Below are 11769 nucleotides of genomic sequence, written 5' to 3' on the forward strand. Positions count from 1 at the left end.
GACAAAGTGAGAAAGAGATGAAAGTAAGAGAGAGATGAAGTGAGACCTGCCGAGATATGGAATACTAGTATCTTACAAAGCACAAGTTGAAAAGAACATCTTGGAACCTGATGCTATAAAAATCTACAGAGTTTAATAGAGTAAACTTTCTTTTTTTGAAAAAGGTTTATTTATTTATTTGAGAGAGAGCATGCAAGTGCACGTGCACATGTGAGCAGGTGAATAGGGACAGAAGAAGGGAGAGGGACAGAGGGAGGGAGGGAGGGAGAGAGAGAGAAGCAGACTTCCCACTGAGCATGGAGCCCAACTCAATTCACGACGTGAGACAAAATCAGGAGTTGGATGCTTAACCAACTGAGCCACCCGGTGCCCCAAATGTGAATTTTCAAATAATTCTTTATTTCTGTTAATTATCATCACCATCATTATTAACATTATTATCAATTCATTATTGTTATTATTTCCCAAAATAAATACAGGCTTTATCATGGTGAAAAAGTTTAAGCCAATATGAAATTTAAGATGTCCCTTTTGCAAAGCAACTTTTTTTCTTGAAATGGAAGGTGTATTATTATTACTATTCTCCATTTAATTTATAAATTTGAGTCTTAGCTCATTAAGTCATGGACACTTAAGTAGATCCAAGTTACAAGAATTATCTATGAACATGTTTACTCTTTTGTGAGAGCCAATTTTTTTCCTTCCTTCCTTCTCTTCCCCTCCCCCTCTTACTCTTCCTCCTCCATCATAAGTTATTTATTCCACAAAAAGGGAAATGAAAAAGATTCATAATCCTACTACCAAATCAACAGACTAAAAACAATTTCTAAGATGAGCCACACACCATGAAATTCCCATCATAGAATTTCAAAGTTCTTCATGAAAAACTATTTTTCTTTTTATTGTATTTTACAGGTGAATCAAAGATAGCTTGTAAAGATCTTCAGAGTTAATGGAAAGCCCAGGAATTAAACATGGGTTCTCTGTTTCATGTCAATAGACTAGTGTTTAAAATACATTAAATAACCCAACCTAACATCTAAATCCTGATAATATATACAGTTTATGAAGGAAGGTTCTATTTGTCTATATGTACACCTACACATATACACACCAAAAGGACCAAAAACTCTGGTTGAATTAAAGAAATTAAAGAATTTTCTGAAAAATGTTTAAAATAGGGAGCTTTTTAAAGTATACTGTTACATACTTATATTCCCAGTGGTCACTTTATGCAACTTTTTTGTTATTATTTTTTTAAGATTTTATTTTTTAAAAGTAATCTCTACACCCACCATGGGTCTCAAACTCACAACCTTGAGATAAAAAAATGCATACTCTACTGATTGAGGAAGCCAGGTGCCCTTGCAATTATTATATAAAGAAGTTCACAAGTTCTACTTATCTCATTAAATCCTACATATTATTGATGAAAAATACAAGAGAAAACATTGTGCCCTCCTATTATGCATAATTAACTATAAAATTGTTTTTAAATTCAATGTTATCAACACAGTAAAACTCATTGAAATAAGTTTAGTTTCTCAGGTTGGAAAACTTATCCCTACAGAGAATGAAAATCATTTATCATTTTAAGTAATTTAGTGTAAAACCATTCAAAGTTAGTAATCTCCACATGTATATTGTCCCATGAATGGAAGATTTTAAAAATCCATATTTATGGAGGGTTTCTTTGAGAGGGACTTTCAAACATTTGGAGGATGAGATCAATTTTTCTATAGTAATAAAAGATTTAAACACGGTTCTTTATTATGGCAAATCATCATGTTCCAGAAACAACTACTAATCTGAGAACTAAAGCATGAATATAAGACTTAAGAATCAGATTAGTCTCTAACACTAAATGTGTGCTAGTCTTTCAATTCCCTAAGTATATGCCATAGCAACAAGAAAGTTATACAACTTCAATACATTATAAATGCCATCTCTTCAGTCTTGAATACACAACACGGAAACTTACCTGCAATGATTGTTTTGAGGACCTAATTATTAAGAAGTGTGCATGGTCTAGTGTGTATATGTGTTATAAAGCATCAGACGAAACTTAAATATCACAATGAGTGTAATAGCCTCTTCCATATTAGTCACTCTCAGAGGTAGATCCTTATTCTAAATGATGCTACAATTGTCCAAAACATTATTAAAATTCCTTTTCAGTCTACGGGTAGATCTGATATTTAGAAACAGTAATTGCATTCTCAGAGTGGATGTGAATTTTAGAAACAGCCTGAAGTTATTTCCTATTTTCTTTCTGTCCAAAATCTTTTCTGAATCATATCTGATAAACGAAATGAGATATCATGTGGCTAATACCCCCCTTTTCCTTAAAAACAAGTAACAAATATAAAGTACTGAGTTATTTTTGTGTGTGGCTCTTCAACTTGCTTAGAAGGCAATTCCCAAAAAAAGGTAGTTCCAAAAATATTTGGAGTAATGCTAGTATTCTTGAAATAAGTGCATAGCTTTCAGGGTGACTAAAGTAAAGTATGTAAAATAAATGTCCTTACTTTAAAGCAAGGATGGATAACCAAGCAGGTCCTATAAAATCTGGTCTCCTGGCCCCTCCCTTTACCTTTCTTACCCAACCTCCTGCTACTCTCTCACTCTAACGCAGTCACACCCATCTTCTTGTAGTTTCTTGCATTCTAGTCAAGATTCTCTACCTCAGGGCCATCATACTTGCTGTTCTCTTTGCCTGTGTCCTGCCCCAGGATTATCTGCAAGGTTTACCCCCTTACCTCACGTGTCTCTGTGTGTGTGTGTGTGTGTGCGTGTATGTTTGTGTATAAACTGTTCATTACAGAAAATTTCAAACATACACAAAAATAGACTATGAAAAATCTCAGGTATCCATCATCTACCTTCAACAACTTTCAATATATGGCCAATCTTGTTTCATTTATGCTCCTCTCCCCTCCAAATTATTTTAGAGCAATAATTCAAACATGGTATTTTAATTCATAAATACATTAGATCTCTAAAAGGACTATTTAAAACCCATAACACATTATCACACCTACAAAAACTAACAATTCCTTTTAATCAAATATCTAATGTCCAAATTTCCCCAATTTTCACAAACATCTTTTTATAGTTAGTTTGCTCAAAGCAGGATATAAGGTCCATACACTATACATTTGGTGGATATGCCTCTGAAGTCTCTCTTAATCTTACAGCTTCCTCTCCATTTCTTATTTCCCGTTATTTATTTTTTGAAGAAATGAGGTCATTTGGGGCACATGGGTGGCTCAGTCGGTTAAGCATCTCCCTCTGGCTCAGGTCATGGTCCCAGGGTCCTGGGATTGAGCCTTGTATCAGGGCTCCCTGCTCAGCAGGGAGTCTGCTTCTCCCTCTCTCCCTCCACGCTCCCCCATCCCGCTCATGCTCTCTAGCTCTCTCAAATAGGTACATAAATAAAATCTTTAAAAAAATAAAAGAAGAAGAAGAAGAAATGAGGTAAAACATGAAGTATTTTACTTACTTATTTTATTGCTTGTGTCTTGGTTTAGAATGTAAACACCATTAAGGTAGAGTTTTTACTTTTAGTCTGTGTGAGTGATATTAGCATCTAGACCAGGGCCCAATACATAAAAGACATCCAATAAATACCGAATGAATATTTGGCATTCATGTCAAAAGTCCATTGCCCACGCAATAGCAGAGATTGCTAATCATAGCACTCTTTCCTGCTGAGTCTGAACTGCGACTCCCAGTTTTCTAAATATTGTGCAGGGAGCCAGATTTGGTACCCAAGGTGAAATTTGTTATCCCTACTTTACCTTTCCTCTTTCAAAGTAAGCATACTTTTATCTCCAAAACAAATTTAATGCACATTGTACAATGAAATTTGGCTGAAGTTTAGCATCATAAATAACTGACTATATTTCTTGTCAAGTATGTGAAAACTTTTCTTAGCTCATTTTAGACAATTTAGGGGAGAAAGCAAATTGTAGCCAAAAAATGATAGGAAAAGAAACTGCAGAAGATGGTGGGAAACTAGGGGTACTACATATTTTTAGAATTAGCAACATCCCAAGGGTTCATTATAAAAGAAAAATCAGTAATAAATTCTTTGAAAAGGAAGTAAATTACATGTGTATTGAATTTAGAACTTTTTTAAAAACTACATGAATGGTCAAAATTAACTGGGGAATGACAAATGTCTGGATTTTGCCATTTACAGGCAATAGCAACATATTCTATTTTTCTGTAAATGGTATTTTGAGGTGTATAAAAGTCTTATAGGGGTAATACATGGAATACTATGTAGATTCTTGTTCTTTGAAACAGAGTTTACTGAAGCAAAAAAAAAAAATCTAAAACATCGCCTACACATTCTGAAAAAACAATCACATCTTCATAGACTCATTTACAATTCATTTCTCTTAAATTACCTGATGAAGCTCTTTTCCTAAGTTTACTTCTGAAGGAAGCTATGCTAATTGAAAGGCTCCAATCAGATATTCATGTTTTGATTACTTATTTCTATTTAAAAATGAAAAAAAAAATCACAAATTCCCTGATATTCCCTCAAGAAATCATTGCTGCTTCTTTATTACTTGCAAATTAATTCAGCAACAACAACAGAACTTATGTAGGGCCTACTAAGTGTAATATGTTAGGCAATTATTTTCAATCTTTGAAAGGAAAATTAGAAGTGGTCTTTCAAGACAATGTGAGAAAAAGCTAGTGGCATAACTTGAAATTATGTCTAGTTTCAGTGACCAATATTTCTTGTTTTGAGATTCCCACACATTACTGTGGGGGAAATCTTCTCTGGCAGAAGTCAAACTTAAAGAAAAACAACAATAACCCACCCACCCCCTTAACACATGTGTAAAAAAAATCTCCAACAACCCAAATCCCTTGAAAGAATGATCTGTTTACTTTTTCTGTGTAATATATTTAGAAGGAATCTGGAAAAGATGGCTAGAAATCTATAAACAGAAAGTGCTAAGTGGAATTCACTGTTTATAGATTTTAGCTAGAATTTTGTCCCTTATATAATGTTGCCAGGAATCTTTTATATTGTACTCTTTAAAAACATTATCAGGTTTCCTTCTTTCTGTTGATTTTCCTCTTCCTTCTTTCCACTGGCTCTTAAATCATTCTTTTTAATTAAATGACATAAATGTAACATGATTTTTCCAAAGAAACTCCTGGGACCATCTTAGTGCCATCATATACCTGTCATTTTGAAATTTTAATATATACTGTACAGTTAAAATATAGTAATAAAATAATCCACACAAATCTTTTTGATTTAATGAATACAAGGATAGATCTATATTGATATGCAGTGGTAAGATGTATGTGTGTGAGAAAGTTAGAAAGATAGTTTTCAATTCTAAGCCCGGGCTTAAAATATTTATCAACCCCAGAAGTTTCTGTCTGTAAACAGTTGTTCACAAAGCAGGATTACTACAGTATAGTCCTTATCATCTGACCCACTGGACAACTACCATAAGGCATATTCTGAATCACAAGATTCTGAATATACAAGTGACATTATAACAATCTGAAAAGAAGCTGAAATAAAGTCAAATAGCAGTCTACAGACGTTTCCCCTTGAAACATGCCTGACTAGCATTCGGTGGTACCAGACTCATTCCCTAACCTGTGCTTTTCAGTCATTTCTTTCAGGGTTCCCCCAAAGACATCAGGAAACCTGCAATGCCAGCCTTTGCCAGTCAACACTAGCTTCTGCCTTTGGACTCCAGTGACTGAGTAAAGATGTTTTGTCAGTAGCTTCCTTAAAGCACAAATGCCTTTGGCAAATCTGGTTTGTAAAAGCTTTCAGAAAAAGTTCAACATAGCCAACTAACTGCAAGGTCACTGAAATGACAATTTTAAGAAGAGCACAGCTTCTCCTCCTTCACCCCAGATCTGTCACTAAGACACAATTTCTAGCTTTTTCTTTAAGTCAATAAATACTACCATTATTGCAATACAGCACCTCTAATACATTAATTAAAACCTAGATGACAGTTTTCCCTTTAAAAGGTGCAAATTTATTAGATGAGGCATTAAAACCACTTCACTACATGCAACTTTCCATACACTTAACTGTTTGATTTCCAACTGTTTGTTTTAAACTCAAGACCTCTTTAAATATACTACAGGAAGGGGGCAGGTTAGAGGACTGCAGAGAAATATGAAAAGAACAAATGTCTCACTTTCCTTTTCTGATGGGACCACTAGAATCTAAAATTTGGGGACAACAATATTACACAAAGTTAAATTTAGGAGTAATTAGGATAAGTGAAAGTACTCACTGTTACTACAGTTCTAATCATTATTCACCTCAGGAAATAACTAAGAGAAACGATGCTTAATTTGAATTTTTGGTACCCTTCAGTTTGGTTCAACTACCAAAATAAACAAGCTTGTTCTCAGAGTTAAGCATATTCCTCCAGAAGAGGTTGTTGGTGTGAATAAAAAACAAAAGGAATTCATATGATATATTTGTACAATAAGGACAATGTTTTGAGATATGTAAATCTGATCACTCTGAGAAAACATTTCCTGTTTTAAAGGAAACATAAACTGTAACAGAAGAACTGAAAGACTGAACCTTCTCCACAATTCAAAAATTTAAATTCACACTACAATGCAAAAAAACAAACAAAAAAACAGCACTTTACATCTCTCCTCAATTATAATACATATTCAATGTAGAAAAAGACAAAGCCAGTTCTGAAACAAAAGATCAGCTGCTACGAAAACAAAACATTTTGCAGAGGAAAAGTACACAGCCTTGAACCAAAACAAACAAATGACCTTTTCAAACACTTAAAGCTTCAGTCCATGGCACAATCAGCACCTTATGGATGAAATGTTCCCTCAATTTTTTGTTAACATACTGTTTGACGACTACACGACGGGAAGGCTGTTGATGCTGTTAAAACCAAGACACATTTCCTTGTGTGTAGTAATTAATATCTGTCAAATCTACATTAAAAAAAAAAAAAAACTCTGCCCTCCTGCCCCCCATCATTGCTCTCTTGCCTCATAAGAGACCTGAGTGTACAAAAATAAAAGTAGATGCTGAGGTGAGTTTATGATTTACAGCATTTTCCAAGAGTCCTTTGAGGTTTTAAGATTCAAATACTATTTAAGAAGAATTATTGTTTGAACTACCTAACAATTACCCAGACTTCTTTTAGACTTCAGTTAACCTGTAACTAAAATGAGCATCTTTAACTTTTCCACGGGGCATTGGAGAACGAGTTCTTACTCATAAACGGTTTCAGGTCCTCAGACATTAGGCGCGGCGGAAGATCAAGAGCATCCATCAATTAGAGAGCTCTTCCGGACCTCAGTTTACCCACTTACGAAAACGGGCATATTAACTTGTTTCGTAGGGACCCCAGAGGTGTAATTAATTAGTGTTTTTAAACGCTATGAGATCCAGAGATGAAAGGAAATGCGAGAGACACGCAGAGAAGATGACAATAATCACAACAATAAAAAGAATGACTAACTTGGAAGTCTGCGTTATGTAAGGAAGGAGAAAGAAGTTAGCAGATTCACACAAACAAAAGAAAAGCCCACCGCCCCCTTTGTTTCTCTTTCAGTTCTCTCTTCCTCCCTGCCCCCGCGGAGCTCCCCTCCCGCAGCTTGCGGCCGCGCGCAGAGCGCGGGGCTAGGATTTGGCCGCCGCGCGCCGGACTCCCGGGCGGAGGGGGAGGGCGCGTCGGGCCGGCTCCTGACAAAGGCGCTTCCTCCTGCGAGGGCGCGGGATGCCCGCGCCGCAAACTCGGCTCTCGGCCGTCTCCAGCGCGGGGGCGCGCAGGCGGGCGGGGAGAGTCGGCCGGTCGCCCCGAGCAGCAGCCGAGGAAGTTACGCGCCCGCCTTGCCCGCACCCCTCGCCAACCCCGTCACCATCCCTCCCGCGGCGCGCCGCCGCCACACTCACCGGACAATTGCTGGCGGCCGCAATCCCAGCACGGCCCCGAGAGCCGGAGCGAGGGGGTGAAGTGTGCGTACGCGAGGAGGGCGAGCAGACAGCCCAGCGTTCTGCGCCGCCTTCCTCGCCAACCGGCCAAGCCCCGCGAGGGAAGTTGGCCGCGGAACCGAGTGCTGAGGAGCCGCGGGCGGAGGGAAAAGCGCGGGGCCCGCTTTGTGGTCCGCTCCCGGAGGGCTCGAGGCAAATCCGAACGCGCGGCACGGCTGGGGTTGCTGGTGGAGGCGGCGGCCGCGGCGGCGCCCCCCGACGGTCCCTCCGCCTCACACCGCCTCTGGGTCACTGACACACACTCAGAAGGAGGGGAGGGGACTAACAGGAGGGCGTGGCAGGAGGGAGGGGACTAGGCAGGGCCACGGCGGGAGGCGGTGACGCTTCGCGGAGTGGTCTCTTGGGAGTTGTAGTTTTCCGACTGAAGAAAAGAGGGAAACCTTGGGGTTGAGGATGCTGCCCACTCTTTCTGCACTGCGCATGCTCGAGGAGAGAGGGTCGGCCCCCACTGTTACTATGGTCACCGACACACACCGAGGAAGAGAACGTGTTCTTTGCTGCAGCGGGCTGAACAAGGCCCTTCTTGTCTTAAGGTGCTGTTAGGGATCCCGCCCTCAGCTAGTCCTTCCTACTTTGCTCCACCCCCAGCTCCTAGCTTCACCACTCACAAGTGCCCAGTGAAGTCTGACTTCCTGTCGCTATTTCGGTCTTCCTTGCTGCTTAATTTTTTTTCAAAATTCTGAATCACAAATACAATTTTCCTTCCCTTCCCTCAAACGAATCCTCTCTGCCTTAAATTCAAGGTTTTGTTTTGTTTTGTTTTACGTAAGACTTGTAGAAATGTAGCTGCCTTCCAGTAACCTAACAAGTGATGAAACTATTATTAGCACTGTCGGAATCCCATAGTTAATTTTTTCACTTAGTCACATCAAATTTTAAGAACAGCAAAGGTAAAAGTTCAGGATTGGATTGGTATTTTTTACTTGCTCAGTGTAAAATAACCCAGATTTGTTTATTTTAGTCTACGATTTTTGAGAAATATACATAAATTCAAACAATACGTGGGATGTTGAAAATTGTTTACTGTACATATATTGGCAAACTTTCATTTGGCAATAACAGAAGTCTGAACTAAGGTCTAAGTATGCTGTTGGGCTGGTCAGCTAAGTCTACACCCATATCGAGCACCCAGGTGCAAATTGGTAGTGGAGGAGGGTGGTGAAAGGCAGGATAAAGTTACTGGATCTCTACAGGACTAAAAGCAACCTGTCCCAAGCAAGCTGTTTTGTTTTCCTGCTCTGCTTAGCTAGAAACCCATATCCTGGAAGAAAAAGATTAATGTTTATAAATTAGAAACACATTTCGTGAGAGAAAAATTGAGGTTTTCAAATAGAATCTCAAGATCAGAAATCCTTATGCTTGTAGACCACATAATTACTCATTCAAAAAAACATTTATTGAGTATACTATGTTCCAGGCACTTTATTAGTTCTCAGAAGTAGAGATACAAGAATGTAAAAGAAAGTTTCCTTGTTTTGAAAGTGCTTGCCATGCACAGAGCACACAGGTAAATAAAGGGACTCAATGTGATAAATACTATAACAGGAAAGTACACCAGGTACTTTAATACACAGCTGCCCCAGACTCAAGCAAGATCAGGAGATGCTTCCAAAACATTCGAACTTGAAGATGACTATGTGTCAACGTGTTTGTGCATTTTGGTGGAGGAGGGGAAGAGAGAAGTGGGTGGGAGCCTTGGGGGTGGAGGTAAAAGGTAGCAAGAGCAAAATGCTAGAGGCAGGAGACTGTTCAGTATTTTGATTATGCAAAGAGTTCAGCATTGGTAGAATGGGTTTGAGGGAGTAGTGAGAGGAGACACAGAAAAAGTAAGGGAAACTGCTTAGATCATGAAGAATCTTATACAATATGCTAAGGAATGTGGACTCTTTTCTAGATGCAATGGAAATTCATGCCAGGACTTAAGCAGATGAAATTTTGATAAGATATGTATTTTAGAAATGCATTTTATGCATTTAAAAAAGAGGAGAGCCTGAACTAAGGCATTGGCAGTGACAATGACACTAGTGACAGAACGGAGGGTGATTAATCAGGCACTATTTAAAAGAGAGAATTAATAGAATCTAGTGAGCAATTACCTGTGTTTGGGGGTGAAAGGTGAAGGAAAGTTATTAATTATGATGCTTTTGGTTGCAAGCAGCAAAAACCCAGCTCTAACTGGCTTAACCAATAAACCGGTATTACCTGTCTTAGATAGAAAGTCCAATGAAAATGTGAGCTACAGAGCTGAATGATTCAACAGTTCAGAGATGTCATGTTTCTCTCTAGTTTCATTGCTTTTCCTTCCTTAGTATATGGTCAAGTGATAGTGGTTTTATGAAATTCCTATGGTTTTAAGTTTTACCATCTGGGTACATGAAAAGAAAAAAAAGAGTAATTTTTGAAAAGTCTTTTAGGAAGGAGAGAAAACACCTTTCCCAGAAGCCTTAAGAATTGATTCACATGTCTATACATGACCAGGGATGACATGAGGCTAATTATTTAAGGATAAAGACATATACCCTTTCCCTAGACCCAAAGGAGTCAGATTCTCCCCAAGTTGTGATGAGAAAGTATGGCTATCCCAGTGAAAACTGAGGTGATTGCCCAGAAAATGAAGAACGAAGGCTGACGGGATGGGAGGGATCCACAATATCTATTATAGGGAAGGAGAAGGATGAGTCACAGATTTATGAGCTAGTGATGCCATTCACTGAGTTAAGGAATACAGGAGATTGAACAGCTTTTGAGGGGGAATTTGATGAATTCACTTTGGATATGTTGAGTTTGAGATAATTCTGGACATCTCTGTGGAGAAGTGGAGTAGGCAGTCATACATATATACATATGTATATGTATATATATATGACTCTAGTGCTCTGAAGAGAGATCTGGACAGCAGAAGTTATAATTGGAATATACCATCACTAAGATGGCAGTCAAAATTATGGGAATGGATGAAATAATCCCAGGGGGAGTATGTAGAGCAGAAAAGGAAGAATCAATAATAGCATCCTGGGGAACACCAGCACGTAAGGCGTAGGCAGGAAGATCATGAAAATGCCGGGGAACTAGCAAGAGAACTAGAAAATACAAAGAAGTAGGAAAATGTAATCTATAATCAGGAGAAAAGTCAGTCAACATAAACACAGAAATGACAAAGATGGCAGAACTAGCAGTCGACAACATTAAAAATTATTATAAATATGCTCCATATACTGAAAGAGAAATTAAAGATATAAAAATATGGAATTTCAATGAACATAAAAATTTCACTGGGTGAGATTCACACTCAAGCAGATTGGATGCTCAGGAAAAAGATTGGTAAACTTGAAGACAAGGCAGTAGAGTCTGGCATGTGAAGGAAAAAACTAAAACAAATGACAACAAAAACTAAAAAAAGGAAAACAACCTCAGTGATCTTGGTAGGATAATACCAAGTATTCTAATTTTTGTGCAACTGGAGTTCCAGATGAGAGAAAGGTGAGAAGAGTGACAGAAAAATTCTTTGAAGTAATATAGCTAAAAATTTTATAAAAATTGTAAACTTAAAGACTCAAAAAGTTCAATGAGCCCCAAGCAGAGTCAGCACACACACTCACAAAACCACCACAAAAGACATCATCATTAAATTGTTGAAAACTTGTGATAAGAAGAAAATGTTAAAAGCAGCCGGGGGTGGGGGGGGAGAAAGGTACCTTAAGTATAGAGAAACAAAGACAAAAATTCAATAA

The 11769-nt window shown here is 38.2% G+C and overlaps 1 protein-coding gene across 5 annotated transcripts in view; it reads right to left on the minus strand.

Moving 5' to 3' along the window:
- Nucleotides 1–10411, minus strand: part of LOC111148074 (pellino E3 ubiquitin protein ligase 1) — a 73399-nt gene extending 62988 nt beyond the window's left edge. For 3 of the 5 annotated variants that reach the window (XR_002640670.1, XM_022504458.1, XM_022504459.1), the window contains exon 1: nt 7940–8238. The gene's annotated coding sequence lies outside the window, so the exon portion shown is untranslated. Of the gene's footprint in view, nt 1–7939; nt 8240–10240 lie in introns of those variants that run through there. The other 2 variants (XM_022504460.1, XM_022504461.1) reach the window with 2 other exon arrangements.
- Between the last annotated feature and the right edge of the window lie 1358 nt (nt 10412–11769).

Source organism: Enhydra lutris, unplaced genomic scaffold (genome assembly GCF_002288905.1).
Source record: "Enhydra lutris kenyoni isolate GAN:26980312 unplaced genomic scaffold, ASM228890v2 scaffoldscaffold18, whole genome shotgun sequence".
NCBI classification, from domain to species: Eukaryota; Metazoa; Chordata; class Mammalia; order Carnivora; family Mustelidae; genus Enhydra; species Enhydra lutris.